The sequence below is a fragment of the Bos javanicus genome, chromosome 3, assembly GCF_032452875.1.
Source record: "Bos javanicus breed banteng chromosome 3, ARS-OSU_banteng_1.0, whole genome shotgun sequence".
Lineage (NCBI taxonomy): Eukaryota > Metazoa > Chordata > Mammalia > Artiodactyla > Bovidae > Bos > Bos javanicus.
In genome coordinates, this window is record NC_083870.1 from 29,554,639 (window position 1) to 29,574,196 (window position 19,558).

General features: G+C 50.3%; 1 protein-coding gene across 5 annotated transcripts in view; it reads left to right on the forward strand.

Moving 5' to 3' along the window:
- The window catches only part of SYT6 (synaptotagmin 6), a 66,966-nt gene that overhangs the window by 15,856 nt on the left and 31,552 nt on the right, over positions 1 to 19,558 (forward strand). The window lies entirely within an intron of this gene.

Below are 19,558 nucleotides of genomic sequence, written 5' to 3' on the forward strand. Positions count from 1 at the left end.
CCCCAGATGGGTGGGGAGGGATGGTGACAGCGGAGCTCCCAAGTGGTTGGGAAGGGAAGGAAAGGGAATTTGTATCTATTGCTTCTGATGTATCTTCTGTAGTGGTTGCCTCTACCTTCTAGGCCTCAGGACTACCACCTATAATGTATGTCTTTAATCATGGGCGAGGATGGGGCCAGGCTTATAGACTGACTCAGACAGCAACATGTGCCAAGGGCTTTGATGTGTACTAGAAGCCTGGCACAGGCGATCAAGGACAGGCTATATTAATCAGGATAAACCAGGTTATGCCACAGCAACGAATAATCCTAGGATTTGGTAGCTTAAAGCAGCCAAGATTTAGTTTTCGTTCATGTTACGTGTGCTTTGCAGCTTGACCAGGGTTCCATTCTACCTTGTCACCAAGTTTACAGAGGCTCCGTTTTGACCCTGTGCTCCTAGTTACCACCTCAGGAAGGAGGGGATGTGGCAAATCGTGCACTATTTCTTAAAGCTTCCATGCTGAAATGACACATGTCACTTCCACTCACATTTCATTAGCCAAAGCAAGACACATGTGACTCCTAATATTAAGGGGACAGGGCAAGGCAATCCTACCACATGTCCAGAAGGGGGACTGGAAGTACTTAACAACCAGAACTAGAAACTGTCATGCAGCAGAGCCCCTGCTCTCAGGCCCTGCCTGCCTACGCCATCTGGAAGGTGGTAGGGGAGGAGGCCAGCCTGGAAGGAGACCTGGCTAATTCACACACTACAGAGCCAGATGCTGGGCTCTTCATAATCAATTAGAATTAACCAGGAAGGTTTCAAGGCACACAAGGAAAGGGTTATGTATTGGCATACAAGGAAAGGATTATTAAAGAAGCAATGGGAATTGGATATGGTTAACCCAGGAAGACTTCTTGGAGGAGAAAGTCAAGCATTATTTTGAAAATGAGTAGGGCTTGAGTTGGCTTTTTAAGAGGCGGGCAGGTTTGGCACAGAGAATTAAGAGAGCATCTCCAAAGCCCTTGGGTCCAGTGTAGACAGTGTTCTCCAGGGCCCTGGGTGGCTGTTGAAGAAGCTGTGTAATTGCATCCCACAGATGGAGGTGTGGGATGTGCCTTTCTCTAAGTCCAGCTAGGCAGCTGAGAGCCCTGAAGGGGTGTTGCCACCAAATGCCAATGGCGTTGTGTCTGGTGTCTTGAACGCCAAGTGGTTGAGTGTCCCCTGGGATATTTCTTTCACTGTTTCTCTGGGTGCAGACTCTCCCTGTGGACAATCAATGCTCAATATCTATATATTGAATTTGTAAGGAGAGAGGCTAGGAAAATCAACCCCACTCTGGTGGGAAAAGGAATTGATTTGTTCAAGGGGAGAAAGCTTGGTGCGTTCTGTTTCTGCTCCGGGAAGGTCTCTGGGATAGCCCATTCTCCTAGCTGATGCTAACTTTGGTCCAGTTTGGTGTCCCAGCACCTCCCCTACTTTTGCTTTCCTGAAATGTCATCCCCAAGAACAGAAAACAGCACAGGCAGGGGGGTTTGCAGACGGGGCGGGCAGACGGGGCCGGCTGGAACAGCAGCTGTGCACCGGCCCCAAGCTCAGGAGCTCTGCTCTATCAATCACTGTGAAGTTTACATCTGGTACAGCTCTTCCCTGTGGTCTCGAATGGCAGCAGCTTCATTATGGTGACCGTACAGGTAGCGAAGAGCGGCTTAGTCCTCCCCATACTGAGGCTGAGGCCCCGGGGCTCAGAGAGAGGGGGGTGGGGGCCAGGGGCTGTGAGGAGCAGGACTCAACTCAGCCCTCTGAGGAGCTTCCCTTCTCCTCCCCAGAGACCTCCCTTTCCTGTGACTTTAGCTCCAGGCACGATGGACGCCCTCATCGTGGAGCAGGCAGTCTGCGCTCAGGGACGCCCCTCACATGAATGCTAACTTCCTAGAATTCCATGGCTGTCCCTACCATGTCCCACACCTCTTCCCCAGCCCAGCTTGAGAAAAAGGACAGACCCTCACCATCCTCATCACCCTCAGTCAGTACCATTATAGTCCTCCTCTATCTTCTCTTAAGCAGGACCCTGTGCAAAGCACTGGGGACCAAGGGGGGTCTTGGATAGAAGACAGCCTCTTTGACCCAATGCAGAACTTGAATTATAGAGACAAGAAATGTTCATGCAGTAGCTAGTGATGCAAAGTAGCAAATAATGCGTGAGGTTGTAAGATCTGAGAATTAGGACAGTCAGGGACGGTTTCTTGGGTGAAAGAGAATTTAGCTGTGTGGGAGGGCTTGGTATACATAACTTGATATGCAAAGAGGAAGGGAAGCATTCTAGCCAAGGACAGGAGTCTGAGACCAGGAGTTTCTGAAGCCGAAGGGGGGGTGACTTGCTCATACACCCATCTTGCTCACAGTCTGTGGGATGAATGTTCTGTCTGGTAAGGCCACCAGGGCCCTCCTCTCTGCAGCTTCTCAGCAGGCTGGCTCTCAGGGGCGGTCTCTTTATCCTGGGGGGATGAGGATTCAGGCAAAGGAAGGGAAAAGGAAATGAAGGGCTGGTGCTTTTGCTTGAGCTGACTCTAAAATTGTAATTATGTTGAGGCCAGAGAGGCCCAAGTCGCAGTGACGGGGAATGATTGAGTACTCCATGTATGTGAAATCCTGCAGCCAGAGCCATGGGGGCTGATGTGGATGAGCCCAGTCGGCTGCCATCTCTCCTGCGTGCCAGATTCCTGCTGGATTCTGATCCTAGAGTTGCATTTTGGCCTCCAGCTCCTCAAACCTGCAGGCTGGTCCCTGAACATGCCCGGCATTTCTGCCTCTTGCCTTTACTCCCAAGGTTCCCTCTGGCAGCCAGGCCTTTCCCCCACCTCTCTGACCCAAACCAACCCACCTTTGAAAGCTTCCCCCAAAGTCCTTCCACTCTCAGAGAAGTCACTCCTGGATTTATTCTCTGGGTCCCTCAGTTATACACCAAATCATATTCTGTCTTGCAAAGTCCTTCCAGTGGCTTAGGAATGGTTTGTGTCCCACATTTGACTTTTTATTTTCCCTCAGGGCTCAGAGTGTCATTTTAGGCAAACATAAGAACTCAGCACCTTCTTGCTGAATGACCGATGGCTTAGTTAATTCAAATAAAACTACATATTGGTGCACAGGGAAAGGATTATTAAAGAAGCAGAGAGTTAACCTGGGAAGCCTTCCTGGAGGAGAAAGTCAAGTGTATTTTGAAAATGAGCTGAGCTAGGCATGGCTCTGCATTCCTTCAGAGTGATGGTTCAGGTAGGTGGCTGATGTCTGGAGTAGCAAAGAAATGAACCAGTCGGATCAGGTGGTCTGGACTGAAGTGGAGGGTCAGTGACTCACAGTCTGGTAGAAGGAGAGGCCCTGTGAGAAGCGGGCTGGGGAGGCTGCTCTGAGGCCACACCAGTCTATAAATGCTATCTGCTTGTGGCTCCTCGAACGCGGACAGGAGGATCAGGTGCAGCCCTGGCAGGTGGAACCAGACAGGTTCCTTATCTTGGTCCCTGCCCCGGTGCTTAAGGTGGTTTAGAGTAGCAAAGCCTGGAGCGTTTGTGTTGTTTCCTTACGAGCGAGCACAAGCACTGAACGCGGAGCTTCAAAGCTAGTGAAGGGAAGGTATGCATCCAATTAGGCGAGCTTTTTAAAGTGCAAACCCTTAAGGCCCAAGGAACACTGGCCTCAGCATCCCCAGGTTGTTCTGGGCAAAGTTTAGGCTGTAACAGAGCTACTCCTCCCCCTCAACTGGAGGGTGAGAAGCAGGCACAGCAGACGTGTTGGGGCCATCGGAGCCCTCTATTGTTCCCCAGAATCCAGATGCTCAGGCTGCCACTGAGACTTCCCCCTCTCGCTGGCTTGACTCAGGTCCCCTGGAGGTCTCCTGGGAGTTCCCTGCGGTTTGCCATTTTTCTCTCCACCCAGAACATCCATTGGCTGAGATCATTCTGCTCTTCCCTTCCCCCCCTTCAGCCCCCAGTCTCATTATTTCTATATAAAGCTGTAGATTTATCATTATAATAGAGCTGCCGTCACCAAGGTTTGCTAACGTCTCTGTAATCTTGTAGTTATTGCTACAGAGGCCTCAGACCCCAGTGCACACAACTGTTCCTGTCCCCATTCCTGCTCCTTCATGGAGGCTGTAATTGGGGCCATAAATATGTGCCATGCTTGGTGGCGTTAATGGACTTGGCCATCTTTCTACCTTACCAGGTTCCCCATGGGTCAGAGTGAGTGTGTGTGGTCATGTGCATGTGTGTGTGTGCGAGTGCATGTATGTGTGTGTTTTGGTGCCAATGCAGTCAGTACTCCATAGACTACCAGGGAGCCTGGACTCAGTCTGCAGGGGGGAAGGGAGGCCTTGAATGGTGGAACAATCTATTCTCTAGCCTGGGAATGAGGAGAGCTGGGTACAAAGAGCTCATGCTTTGGTACCAGACAAACTTGTGTTGTATTCTAGCTTTTGCACTTTCTAGCTTTGAGACCCTAGGGACATTGTCTAAACCGTGCCTCAGTTTCTTCATCAGGAAAGTGAGAGGTAATAATGGTACCTAGCTTGTATTATATGTAGTCACTTAAATAAAATGCAAAGATGCCTAGGGCAGCACTGTCACAGGGCAGCCTGCTGAGCTCCATGCTTACAGTGCCTCTCTTCTAACTCAGCCTCCAGGGCACTATTTATACCACCCCCGGGTCTGAGCCCCAACTTTGGTCTGGACCATCTATTCTGACAGGTGGTTGGCTATTATTCATTCCTATTTTATTTATTTCTCTCTTTTATGTATAGTCCTGCCCTGTGTTCTCTGTGTGACCTTGGAAAAGTGACTTGCCCTCTCTGGGCTGCACGTGCCTCAGAAACCAGTTTCAAAGTTATGAGATTCTGAGATTCTCAGCTTCTCCTGTAAAGAAGCGATTTCACAGCAGAAAAACCCAGTGCGCGGGAGTGTGGTCTCCCTAGTAGAGGCCTAAAACCTGGGTTGATAGGCCCCTGGGCAGAATTCCCTCCCCTCAGTGTCCTCTCTTCAAGCCCATAGGAAATGTCCTCCAGGGAGTTGCTGCCACAAGCGAGGCCCCGTCAGCAACGGCCTTCCCCCTTTTCCTCTGAGACACAGCCCTGCACCTGGGCTCAGCGCCCTCCCTGCCTCTCAGGCCCCCGTCTGCCAGTTATTAATATGGAGGTTATTACTTGAGTTCCTACCAGGAGCCAAGAGCACAAGCAACTTTACCCCATTTCATCCTCACCAGAAGCCTTATTACTGTGCCCTATATGTAAGTAAATAAATGAAGGTTGCAAGCTCAGTGATACCCACTGCCACCCAGATAGGTAGTGGTAGAGAGCCTTCAGCAGAGCCCACGTCCTGGCACGGCTAGAGGGGAGTAAGTGCGATTATGTTGCTCCTTGGGCAGAAGACAGACCCTGAAATGGTGCAGCTCATCAGGAAATCCAGAAGAGCGTTTGGTTTGGATTTTTCTTCGTGACCTGGTTCATTCCTCTTGTTCCAGGGGACTTTTGTGCTGACACTTGGATTCTGTTACCATCTCCCCAGTGTTCTTCCTGTGGGCACTGAGTGTGACATTCATTCCTCTTTCAGTCAACAGACACGTACTGAGTGTCAACCGTGTGCTGTCAGTTTGATCACTGAGCACATGTTGTGGATAGAAGCCTGGCTGGGCTGTGGAAAGGATGACAAAGAAAGAGCCCGGCTCCTACAGCTTAGGCTAATGGGAATTGTGTCCAGTGACTCCCCCTCCAACCTCCCAACCCTCTCATGCAGAGGGCACACACCTAGGGGCAGACCAATTCAGATGTTCACAAACAAAATTACCCAAGCAGCTGTACTGCAGCCATAAGCAGAGATGTTGAGGAGAGATGGAGAAAAAAAATCAGAGTCAGACGAGATTGGTTTGGGAAGTTTCTAGAAAAAGAATATGTTAGGCTAGGCTTTGATGGCAGTGAAGGAAGAGAGTATTGAGAGAGAGTCAGAGGGAAGGGAGTGTGTTTCTCTATTTTCTTTGGATTGGGGGAAAGATCTAGAAAGAACCTCTCTTGCATATGGTGGGTTTCTTCTCTCTGTGCATAACTACTTGTGGCGTAATTACCGTGTACCAGACACCAGGCTAGCCCGGGGGATACGAAAACTTCAACTCTGTCCAGTTCTCACAGCTTCACAATCTGATGGGGGAGGTAGGAAGGCAGTTCTCTTGTCCCAGGGGGACATGCAGGTCCCAGTGTGTTGGTGGAAAACTGGCCTCCTGGAATGAAATTGCTTTCCTTGCCAGAAAAGAGTTAGTTGCATCCTTTTCTCACACCCATGTGCTCCAGTGCAACAGGATCCAAAGGCTTACAAAAGGCCTTCTCAGTTGGAGTCGAAGAATCTGCAAAATTGAGTCACTGTGACTCATTCAATCACCCTGGGACAAAGCCTCCCAGATACTCATTGACCGGCAGTTTGATCAACACCTTCAAAGTGCCCGCCTTGGATCTCAGGTTCCCAGTTCTACCCTGGCCAGGAGGGAGGGCAGGAGCAAGAGGGAAGCATAATGAAATTTCACCCACATGTCTTCAGTAACCTCTTAAGAACTTATTTGGGTCCAAGAACACTTGGTATTGAAGGACAAACATAGTCCTTATTTTCAAGGAGCTGACAGTTGGGTGGAGGTTTCAGAGCAAGTAAAAATGTAACCAAAAGAACACTATTTAACTAGGCGTGAAAAGGGAATGGGGGAAGACAGAGGTGATAAGCTGGAAGAGTGAGGGAGTGGAATGGGGGATGCAGATGGTGAAAGAGAATTCAAGAATAAGATTTGAGTTTGGAGAACAGTCACAGTCAAGAAGAAAGAGGAGAGGGACCAGCAAAGGATACCAAGCAGGGGAAGAGCACAGCGAAAAGAGAACTGAGGACAGCCAAGGAGGGATGGTTCAGGAATTGTTCATCCAGCGGTGATTTCTTCAGGCATCTGCAGGGTACCAAGCACAGTCCTGGACATTGTGGATGGTTGTTGCAATTCAGTCGCGCGCCAGGCTTCCGTGTCTCTCACTATCTCCTGGAGTTTGTCCATTTGAGTTCATGTCCTTTGAGTCGGTGATGCCATCCAAACATCTCATCCTCTGTTGTCCCCTTCTCCTCCTGCCCTCAATCTTTTCCAGCATCAGGGTCTTTGCCAATGAGTCAGCTGTTCACATCAGGTGGCCAAAGTATTGGAGCTTCAGCTGGCAAACCACTCAGGTATTCTTGCCTGCAAGAACCCCATGAACAGTTAAAAAAAAAAGAACACTGCGGATGCATGGTAAATGAAGCCCCTGATCTCAGGGAGCCTACACCCTGGTGTGGGGAGACAAATGAGTAAGTGAGATAGATAGTATGTTTGAGAGTGATGAATGGCCTGGAGAAAATAAAGCCTGGAAGTGTGGTGGGGTGTGTTGAGTTGGGAGGATGACTGGAGGAGAGGTCCTATGCTTGCGTGCTCAGCTGCTCAATCGTGTCCAACTCTTTGTGACCCCAGGGACTGTAATCCGCCAGGCTCCTCTGTCCATGGAATTCTCCAGGCAAGAATACTGGAGTGGGTTGCCATTTCCTCCTCAGAGGATCTTCCCAACCCAAAGATCAAATCCATGTCTCTTGTGTCTTCTGCATTGCCAGGTGGGTTCTTTACAACTGGCACCACCTGGGAAGCTCTATCACAGGGTAAAACAGGTTAGTGAGGGGAGATATCCCCAAGAGTAGGCCTGAGAGAGAAGAGGGAGAGAGCCATGCCGAGGTCCAGACAGGGAAAATGCCAAATGCAGAGATCCTGAGGTGGGAGAACACCCGGCTTGTTCAAAGAAGTAAGGGTTCAATGTGGCTGAAGCAGAAATGGGGCTGGAGAGGAGAGAAGATAAAAGATGAAGTGAGAAGGGGGAAGGGGCAGGAAAGGTTCATGGAGTTCCACAGTCAAAAGTTTAAAAGCATCACTAGGGCTGACAGGTTGGAAATAGACTATACATACAACCAGGGCAAAGACAGGAATATCCATCGGGAAGCTGTTGCCGTGAAAGAGAGACAGTGGCTTGGACAGGGATGGGGGTAGAGATGTAAGCTGTTCTTGATTCTTGATGTATTTTGAAAGCAGAATTAGCAGTATTTGCTGACAGATTGGGTGCAGGGTCTAAGGTGTAGAGAAAGAGAAGAATCAAGGTTGTCAGCCTGAGCAACTCAGGAGGGCATCTCCATCAGCTGAGTTGGGGAATTCTGGAGGGAGAACCCACATGAGGATGAAGATCAAGAACTCAGATTTGAATATGTGGTAGTTGAGATACTTTTGGGATATTCAAGTGGAGGTGTTGGATAGTAACTTGGATAAAGAATGCACCAGAAGAGAAGCCTTGGCTGAACAACTCAGTATAGGGGATATCAGCATGTAGATGGTGTTAAAATCCATGAGGTTAGTTGAGATCCCGAATTTAGAGAAGAGGAAAGACCCAAGACTGAACCATGGGACACTCTACTGTTTAGACCGTGGGGACCATGAGGAAAAGTCAGCAAAGGAGGCTGATAACCAGCAACCAGTTAATTAGGAGGAAAAAACCAGAAAAGTACAGTTACCTGGGAAACCAAGACTGTGTGTCCAGAATGAGAGAGGGGAGGATGAACATCATCAGACCCTGCAATGGATCAAGTTAGATGCAGACTGAGACGTGACCATTTTGCCAGCATCAGCCTTGCCAAGAGCAGTTGGAGCCCCATTGGAGATGAGGTCATTGGTGGAAGACTGGGACATGGTTGTATGTATCATTTTAGGGGACTCTTGTTTTTCATTTATGTGTCATTTAGGGAAGTGAGCTCTCAGTGACTTGGCAGGCTGGTTTTGCAGTGTGCATGTATGTATCTGCCGCACTTGGGGAGAAGTGGGGTGGAGCTGGGGGGAGTGGGTGAGTGGCCCCAGTCCACTCAGAGCAAATCAGGCCAAGACAGCACATTGCATCAGGAATTTGCAGCAAGGCTAGGTATCCCTGGAATTCTGCCTTGAGTTCTGGACTCTACTCTTGCAAGCAGGACCAAGCCTGGAGAGAAGCCAAGAGAGAGAACCTTCCAAGAGAGGTGCACAGGGCAGATCAGGGTCACATGGAGGCTCCAGGAGGTGTGAAAGGAGCAAGGCTGGGCCTGGGCCCTGGGCCCGGGCTGCCCGCCCAAACCCATGAAGACTGCTCCCCAGGCCCTCCAGTCAGAGGTGCTCTGAATAATGTATGAAGCCAGTCAGCCCTGCCCACTGTTTCGGTGGCCCGGCCCCTGTGAGCCCTGGTTGTGCCCTCCTGGCAGCCTGATGCCAGCCTGAGTCAGAAGCCCCCGAGTGGCTCGGGGCTGCAGGCCTCACTTGTTTACTTGCTGCTCAGCTGGAGCTGCTTGTCTCTGCTAATGTTCACTTACCCCCACACTCCCTGGGGCCTGGCCTCGTTATCCTCATTATTCTCAGGAATGCTGAGCTCTCCTGCACCTCCACCCTCAGGCCGTAGTTTGTTGTTGTTCAGTATCCGTGTTCTACTCTTTGTGACCCCATGGACTGTAGCATGCCAGGGCTTCCTGTCTCTCATCATCTCCCAGAGTTTGCCCAAGCCCATGTCCATCGAATCAGTGATGCCATCCAACCATCTCATCCTCTGTCACCCTCTTCTTCTGCCTTCAATCTTTCCTAGCATCAGGGTCTTTTCCAATGAGTCAGCTCTTTGCGTCGGGTGGCCAAAGTATTGGCGCTTCAGCATCAGTCCTTTCAATGAATATTTAGGGTTGATTTCCTTTAGGATTGGCTGGTTTGATCTCCTTACTGTCCAAGAGACTCTTAAGAGTCTTCTCCAGCACCACAGTTCAAAAGCATCAATTCTTCGGCTGGGATAAGGGCAAAAATGTCCAGACCAGACCCCACACAGCTGATTCCTTCAGCCCCTGCCAATGCAGAATGCAGCCGGCCAGCATTTCTCCTCTGAGAGGGCAGGAGAGGAAGGGCCTGGTTGCTTGCCTCCCTCAAGGATGCCAAGTGATGATGGGGATGTCGAAGTCGGGAGTGCTTTCCCTACTCCAGAAATAAGACCTGCAGCCCTGCCTTCCGAGCTCTTGTTCTACTTTGGGAGGAAGCAGGAAGGGGGTGCACCAGGGGTCTCACCACGCTCAAAGCTCAGGTCCTGAGAATATGACCCTCCCCACCAGGCCCCAGATTCTGCAGCCAATGTGACCTTGATTCTTCTGGGAACTACTCAAAGGCCCAAGGCTCCTCTACCCAAGGGTTGCTGAAAATCCATCAAGAGCCCAGCAAGAGGGAGAGGCAGGGTGTGGGTCTGAGCTCCAACCCACAGGCAACAAGTCTTTTCGGGGGAGAGAGGGAGGGGACAGAATCCCAGAATTGCCGCAGGGTTCCCGCACTGCAAGCAAGAGCTCCAGACCAGCTAGTTGTCTCTTCAGCAGAGGTGATGGCTGCACCGGCCTTCCACAACCTCTCACTTGGGCCCCCTGGGACCAATAGCCTTTCTTGGGTACAGGGGGTTAAAGGTTTCCCAGCGGGATGGAAAACAAAGCTAATTGGTCCAGACAGGCCTCTGACCCGGCTATAAGCAGCGTTGCTCAGTAACCGCTCCATTGGCCTTGGGTGTTCTCTTTCAAGTCATTTCTAAACTCAGCCTTTCACAATAGGTCCATCTCTGTAGCTTCAGATGAAATGGCCTTAAGACGCTGCCAGAAGCTCAGAACCGTGGGGACAGTTCCCTCCTCACCCTTGATAAATTCCTAGCATCCAGACAGCCCCACTGCCCACCCTAGTCAGCTGCCCGCAGAACCCAGCTTCCACAGGCAACCAGACCACAGCCCTGTTCTGCCTCCCTCCTCTGCTGGCACCTTGAGATAGCTCCGTGCCGGCTGGGCCAGCCGACCCTGCCCTGCCCTGGCCCCATGTGCTGCTCATTAGTATGCTGTGCATTTCAATGGTATAAATATCTAATCTTCCCCTTACAAGAGAATGAATGGGAAATCATTAGGCAACAAGCTCATGCATCAACCAAAATTTATTCCTCCAACACTGGTGCATTTGATATGCTTCCCCCGACCTCGCTGTGCAGAGCACACACTTGTCTTTTGGCTTCTACCACCTGATAACCCACGGTGACATTTTCTCCTGGAGAGATATTATTTGGTCACCAGCTTCCCAGGTAGCACAGTGGTGAAGAATCCACCTGCTAGGGCAGGAGATGCAAGAGACTCGGGTTCAGTCCCTGGATTGGGGAGATCCTCTGGAGAAGAAAATAGCAACCCGCTCCAGTGTTCTTGCCTGGAAAATCCCGTGGACAGAGGAGCCTGGTGGGCTACAACCCATGGGGTCACAAAGAGTCAGACACAACCAAGCAACAGGCAAACATCCCCTCTGGACACTGTCAAGGACATTCAGACCACAGGATTCGTTCCAGAGGAAGAGATTACAGCGAGTCCCCTACAATCCAAAAGACTCAGATCACTGGGTGTAGCCATGACTAGGATGGCAACCAACTGGGAAGAATTGGGGCCATCCCGGAGGGGTGTCTAATTTCTTTGGTCCCTGGTGTTATGACTCCATTTTCTTGAGGACTTAGGGAAAGTCAGAGCTGGAAAGGGCCTCCGTGATAATCTGGCCCCGTGTCTGCCTGTCACAGATGAGCAAGATGAGACCAGAGAAATCACAGAGCTTGTCTGGGGTGGCTCCGTGAATCTGTGCAGCTCGGGACCCCAACCTCGGTCTCATGAGACCCAACCTCATGCTCTTCTCACTGGCTTCCTTGTCTCTAGGAATTCTCTTCCCCTGGCTATTTCACTCATTCCCTCTCTCCTTCCCTCCCAGGCCTCTGCCCACTTCCTATCTTTATTCTATGCCTGTGAGCCTCTCTGTCCTGTAAGGGAAAGGGCCAAGACTTGGAGCCCAAGGCATGAAGTTCAAAAGGCACAAAGACGACACTCTGTCTGCCACAGTTAGTCTCTTCCACGCAGGGGACTCCCAGTCTCTACTGGGAGTGGAAATAGGCAAACCAACAAGCAATATCAGCAAGAAAACCAAGGAGGAAAGAGAAGCTATAGATCAAAGAGCCTCAGACCCTAAGCCAACTAACCCCTGACCACCAAGTCTCCCACTGCACATACATATTTCTTCCTAGGAGGAGAAAGGAAACAGAGCTAGCTGGAGAGTCTAGGTCAACCTTGCCCAAGTGTTAGCATATTTTCATGGTGTTTCTGTGTCAGCAGCAATGTAGATAACTGTGGTCTCTCCAGGAGGCAGCCACCCACTACAATCCCCGCACCCCCCCACCCCCACCAACCCCGTGCCCATCTGGCCCTCATTCATCTTCATCAATCCACCCCTGTAGCTGTGTTTTCCTCTCAGGTCTGAATTGACACCTACTCATTCTCCATGAATGTTTAATGCCTTCCTTTCTGGACAAAGTCTCCAAGACCTTGAGGGTGTCTCTGTTGTTCTTGTTCAGTCGCCAAGTCATGTCTAACTCTTTGCGACCCCATCGACTGCAGCACGCCAGGCTTCCCTGTCCCTCACCATTTCCTGGAGTTTGCCCAAGTTCACTTCCATTGCATCGGTGATCTCTAAAGACAGTCTCTCTAGGGCTGTGGCAAAACTTGGGACAGAGTGTTTTCCATGGAGTCCACTTGGCTTTGGGAATTAGAGTAAGAAAGACAGCACCTGGGATGGGAGGGACTGAGCAGGGTGTTTAAAAGCACACCCTTCTCTGCAGTGTCCCTCTGGCCAGCATGGCTGGAGTCACCCAATCTTGATGGCCTGAGAAGCACCAGCGACTGCTTCAGAAAACTCCCTGTCTTCCTGCCGATGCTCTGGACTTAGAGCAGCTTGGTGCTCAGGGAGGGCACCAACATCCTTAACAATGAACCTTGTTTCTCCAGGAGCTGTTTCCTACTGTGATCAGAAATCGTAAGTCTGAGCATGTGCCCAGTGGGAGGGAGTCGAGGTGAGATGGGCCTGATGAGAGAACTAGACTCACAAGATCACCGTCTGCATGCAGAATTCTGATTGCAGGTGGAAGCTGGGCATCAGCTGGGGCCTCTCTGCCTCCACATGCCAGGCGCTATGTGCTTACATTTAATCCTCACCACCAACCTGCAGGGCGGGTACAGTTATTATCTGGTTTCCAGACAGGAGAACTCAGGCAACCTGCTCAAGGTCACAAAGCCAGTGGGAGGCTGAGCCAGGAGGCAAACCAGGTGCATTGGCTCCACTGAACGCGTTCCTAACTCCCCTCTTTGCTGCCTCAAGGCTGGCTCTGGGTGGGGGTAGGGTGGGGGGGGGGGCATTGGGGGTTCTCTCCCTGAGAGCCTGCCTCTTCCTGGGATGGGGACAACAGTTGTTCTCCTAGTGCCCTCTGGCTCTAATTTCCTGGCTCTTCTGAAGGGTCCCCCTCTTGGCCTCTTCTTTCATTGACCTGGTCATGGGATGCAAGCCTGGCTCCACCCCACCCCAAGTTATATAAAGTGAGTAGCAGCCCTCTGGAGGTTTATTCTCTTGGGAATTGTATATCTCTGTCCCATTGCCTGATCCATGGCCACCTGGGGAGGCTTCAGGGGGCACTTGCTCCCCAAGGTTTTTCTGGCCACGCCTCCCATAGAATGCCTGCGTCCATCTGCTGGCTGGCTCTTCTCCACCTTCCCCAACTTCCCTGCCTCAGTCACAATCAAACCATGCTCCTCTTTAAACTGCCCTGGGGAATTTAGTTCTCGCTAGCCTCTAAGCCCAGACTCAGTTCCAGCCCTGTTTTCAAACATTCAGAACCAAGAAGATGTTCAAATAAATGATGGACCACCTTCCTCACGAGTGGTGGGACCTGACTGGTATATTGTCTTTGCAGTGTGGAAGGCTCCACCCTCCATAGAAGGCAATTGTGGTTTTAAGTAGCGTTTGTTGCCTCTTGTTACCTAAGAATGACTATGGCCATCGGCCTTCTGCGAGCTCATAAAGGGGCATCTAGGGCCATCCCTGTAAATGCAGGAGAGGCCATTCTTTGGGGAGGCACAGATGAAATTGCTACCTGAGATAGGAAGCGGGACTCAGTCTCCATCTCAGCCCTCCTAGTTCTTCAGTAGGCTGAGAATGAAACAACCCTGCCCACCAAAGTGAGGCCTAAGAGGGAGGCCGCAGGTGGTAGGAGAATGGGATGAGGTTTCAGTCGAGAAGGATACAGGCTCTTAGGAGTTCACGGACGAGTATCCAGAAAAGAGAGGGTGCTGCACACCAGAAATTGGCAGAGAACTGCCAGGGAAGGGCCTGAGAAGTCATCCCAGCCCTTTGAGCCTGGAGCTTGGTGGTGAAAGATTCCAAAAGCACCCTATTAGTGTGCCGTTCTGTCCTCTGTGGTTATTTCTTTTGTTCACCGTTAGCATTTGGAGAAGTTCTTTGTCACATTGCCAAGCTGTCTCAGGGATGCGGTGGGAACCAGGAGTAGACCAGGTTTGGGGCTACACTTGGGCTGGAGCTTTAAAGAGAGTGAGAAAAGGGCGCAGAGCAAAGATGACACTCTCTCTGCCACAGTTAGTCTCTTCCCCACAGGAGACTCCCAGTCTCTACTGGGAGTGGAAATGGGCAAAGCAACAAGCAACGTCAGCAGGAAAACCAAGAGGAAACAGAAGCTGTAGATCAGAGTGCCTTGGACCCCAAGCCAACTAACCCCCAACCTCCAAGCCTCTCCCTACACATACGTGTTTCTTCCTGGGACGAGGGAGGAGACAGAGCTAGCTGTAGAGTCTGGGTCAACCATGTCCAAGTGTTAGCATGTTTTTATGGTGTTTGTGTATCAGCAACAATGTAGATAATAAATGTGGCCTCTCCAACAGGCCTCCCCCTACTCCACAGTCAACCCCTGTGCCAACCCCTGGCCAACTCTGTGCCCATCTGGCCCTCATTCATCCTCATCAGTCGTCCCCTATAGCCATGTTTTCCTCTTAGGACTGAATTGATTCTCATTCTCTACTCTGAATTATTGACTTATTCTCCATGACGGGGCAGCTAGTCCCAAAGAGAAAACCCAAAGAGGAAGACGGGGTAGCTTGGGATGGGGAATAAGGGCAGTACTGCTTCAGGCTTGCCCTCTCCAGAGTCCTTGTGGGAGGAATGGGGAGCGGACTTCCCCCAGCCCAGCTCTGTAACAGCACTGGCCTGGGGCTCCTTCCTTCATGGGCCCAGTGAGTCCACCTTCTCCAAGAGCCTTTGGTTGACTCACATCCCTGGAGTGACACATTGGATCATGTGGTCAGATCAGTCCAAATTTCAGAGACAGAAAAACAGCTCTGGTGGTGTGTCATGAAAACACGAGAAGTTGGGGACAGGCTGGCTGTGTGACTGGAGGCACCTGCTTGAAAATGCCTCCCCCACACTGTCAGAAACCGTCTCCAGCTGAGTCACTCCTCAAGGGTCCTGCTAGAGTGACAGTCCAGGGTCCTCCCCCCAAGCCTTGGCTCCCCAAGACTGACACATCAGACTGAGAGTTAGCCAGCAAGTGAAAAAGCAGGAGGAAAACACGCAGAATGGCTAAGTTTTGAGCACCTGGAGGGCAGTGGGGAAGAGCAGTGTAATTAGCAAGAATTCTGCAGCCCGCGTGCTGTCCTAGGAGGCAGACCCTGCACAGGCATTTTGAAAGTGGGGGTTAGCCCTCTGAGGTGACTTTTAAGAGGAAAAACAGGGAAACAAACTTTCTTCTTGCTTCCGGGCCATTTTGGTAGGCGTAGGAAGAAAAAGAGGCCAGAGAAAAAGACAGACAGCGACTGCCTTTGTAATTCCAATTCCTGCTGACAGGGCTTTTTTTTTTTTTTTTTGTATTAGTAAATCCTATCCAAGGCTGGGCAGACACCCAGCTCTCTTTCTAGAGTGAGAGTTTCCTAAGGAAAAATATTCCCCCAATCCAATTTGGGCAGTGTTTACCAGAGAAACTCTGGCCGAGCAACTTGTTTTCTCTTGCATGAGAGAAGAAGCGAGCCTCTCAACACAGTCCCCTGACCACCTTGGGTCTGGCCAGCTGGAGCTGGCCTGATCTTGCCTGGGCCAGACCTCGGGCAGCCCCGCGCACGCACACACACAGTCGCACACACACACACAGTCGCACACAGGCACACTGGGTCCCTCAGATCCTAGGGACCCAACAGGGGGCTCCTACCCATTCAACCTTGCTTGACTGGCTCTTTTGTCACCTCCCCTCTGAGGACTCCAGGCCCCCAGAGAGGGACATCTTTTGGTTGCCCTGAGAAACTGCATTTGGAAAAGAAAAATTTCAGGAAGACCTTGTGTCCTAAAGATCATTCAACTTGTGACATGCCCATATGGATAACTGTAATAAACCCAAACTGCTTCCACTTTAGGCTGTCCCCCACTTGTTGAGAAGCGGGGATAAGGATTATCTCTTCACTTCTGGGGAAGCCGAGGCATGGATGAAGGTGCAGGACTGTTCAAGGCCGCTTGGTCAGCTCTGTTCTGTCAGTCAGGCTCCAAGAGGCTTCTGCAAGGCATCTGGCAAACACAGTGCCAGCCTGTAAGAACCTGCAGGTCAGCAGGACTTGGAGTCAGGAAACCAGAAGGCCATGTGGCCTTAAACAAATCACATCACCTCTCTGATTCCTCATTAGTAAAACGTGGGAAATATAGGCTTGTATTTCCCAAGGTTGAAGTCAACTATCCATGAGAAAGGGCCACCAGAGGTTCTTGCCACAGTTTATTGTTCCCATGTCTAACAGCAATACCTAACATGTTTATAAAGCATGTTCCAGGTATAGATCTCATTTAATCCTCTCAACGCAGTAAGAAATCAGCATTTCGGTTTTACAGATGAAGCACACTGAGGAGATTCCCTGGAGTCAGTTTGAAAGTGATAGAACAGAGAACCAAAACTGAGATCGTTTGCTTTAAAAGCTGCACGACTGTAATATATTTTACCCTTCCTTGCCTCAAGGCAAAGCATTATATTCTTGTTTCAGATATTCTGGAAAATACAGAAAGCCACAAAAAGAAAAATCCAATTCACCATAAGCCCATTATCCTGAGATAACCGCCATTAACATTTTGATGAAATCCAAAATCTTCCTATTACTTAGAAAAATCACACGAATGCGATGAGGGGCAGGAACGCTGTGGAGGCTGAGAGGGTTGATGCATTGTCTGGTTTAGGCCTGAAGTTTCCCAGATGAAGATTCTGGAAGAATGCTGGCCTGAAGGGAAGGATGTGGTGTGGAGAACAGAAGGAGGAGACTGTTATGTGAGCAGGGACGAGGAGTAGAGGGTGAGGACAGACTGAGGAATCTGGTGCCCCTTCCACACCTCCAGACCTGCCTTCGCACTGTGGGCCATGGCTACTGCTCATCTTTATCAGTGAGTCCGGGAGCTCCCTGGTGCGGAGTGGTTTCCTCCTCCTAGCTGGTGAGACTGGAACATCCTGGAAGACCCTCAGAGGGAGACTGACAACCTTACAGTGAACACTTGACCTTCTGGGGGACTGGGGGTGGCCCTGGCGATATCATTCGGTCAGCTGGCTTCCTAGTGACCAGAGACCCGGGGACAGCCTCCAGGTAAGGGCAGGGTGGCCTAGCACAGCTCTAACCCCACCACGGCAGCCTGGGGCCCCTCTGAGAAACCCATCCGCAGCTCTGAGTGTCTTTTCAACACGCAGGACTGGGTCGCAGCCAGCCAGGGCCCCTCACCAGCCTCCGGGTCAGGTGCCCCGGGGGCCGGGATCCCATCTTGTTACCATATTAAGAACAATATTACCAATAAGTCCGCCTGGCCCTGACATAGCACGATTGAATTTACAGAACCTTTTTGCACACATTGTCTCATTCAGTCCTCAGCAAGTTTTTGTAGGGACATTATCCTAATTCTGCCGATACAGAAAATCAAGCTGAGACAGACTAATTGTCTAAAGGTCGCACAACGAGTACTATAAACTTTCCTTTATTTGTGTCTGTCCTTTTGTATTGCTCTAAAAGGATTTAGCTAGCTCACAAGACATATGACATGATTCAAATTAAACTTAAGATATCATTCAAATGTGGCAAAAAAAAAAAGAAAGAAAGTCAAATGGAGTCCTAGGAGGCCACTAGCCAGCACCCATGCCCCACCATCCCAACGCTGCCCGGAGCCAACTCACACCGGGCCTGAAGCATTCTAGCAGCTACATGAGAAAGGAAGCCTGGTCACAGAGTTCTGTGTCCGTGAAATAAATATAAACCAGATGCTTGAGGAAAACAGAGCTACCCCTGCTCCTAGAACAGAAGAGAATAATGAACAACATCACAGGGACAGTTCAGAGCATGGTCTCCAAATTCAAAAATGTTATGAATACCTCTGGGCTTCAGTTTCTTCATCTGTAAAGTGGGGGTAACCATAAGACCTAGTTCATGAATTTGTGGGGCACTAAATGAGGTTCTTTTTAAAAGATTTATAAAAACAAGTAATTAAGAAAACAGATGTAACGTACTGTCACGCACTGCTTAACCAGGGTTCCAGAAGCATTAGAGGAAACCAGAACACTGGGTAATGAGTGGAACTGTATGATTCCTGAGGACAATCTTTCGGCAAACCAGCAGGGTTTGGCACAGTGGATGAGAAGGGGGGCCCTGGGGTCTGGCTGTGTGGGTTTGAACCACATTTCTCTTTAGCAAAGTGAGCTGGTTAATATCTTTGTGAGTATCTCTCTGCTTGCTTCGTCATCAGTAAAATGTGGGTAAGACTAACCTCTGATCTATATGCCCAGAGTTCTTAGCCAAATACCCAGCACGCAGCTAGTGCTTGATGAATGTGAGCTCTGAGTGGTATCTTGAAGGCTCTTTGTCATCATCCTTACTGTGGTAGAGGTCTGCAGTCTCTGAAATCCAGGGTTCTCGACTTTCCACTGCCACCATTCAGTCTTGTTTATTTGTACATCCCTGTAGTCCTTAGGGCTTCCCAGGTGGCTCAGTGGTAAAGAATCCACCTGCTAATGCAGGAGACCCGGGTTTGATTCCTGGGTCTGGAAGATCCCCTGGAGTAGGAAATGGCAACCCACTCCAGTATTCTTGATTGAAAAATTCCGTGGATAGAGGAGCTTGGCGGGCTACAGTCCATAGTGCTGCGGAGTCAAACATGACTGAGTATGCAATAAGTGTACATGCTGTAGCTCTTAACCATGGCCTTCATCCTGCAGGTGCTTATTTATCCATGTGCAATGAAATTGGAAAGTGAGAGACAGGGGCATTGAAGAACTCCAGCTGGCACCAGCTGGCCACCCAGCCTTTCAAAGCCTCCATTTTCTGACCTGTAAAGTGAGAAGGGATCTTTATAACATCCAAGGCCCCTTGAGCTCTTATATTGATTAAATCACAGAGAGATCTTTACTCTCAAACTGATAATTGCAGTAGTTGCAGGAGGTGCTTGGCTAGGAATTCCATAAGAGACCCAGTTCCCACCCTAATCTCTAAGAAAGGGGTGGGCTAGAACCAAGTCATGGGTGCTCTGCAGAGCCACGGGGCACGTGGATGGCAGTGAACGGAGGTCCCAGAATCAGTGATTTCCCATGGCCTGGCCTGGAGGGCAGGGG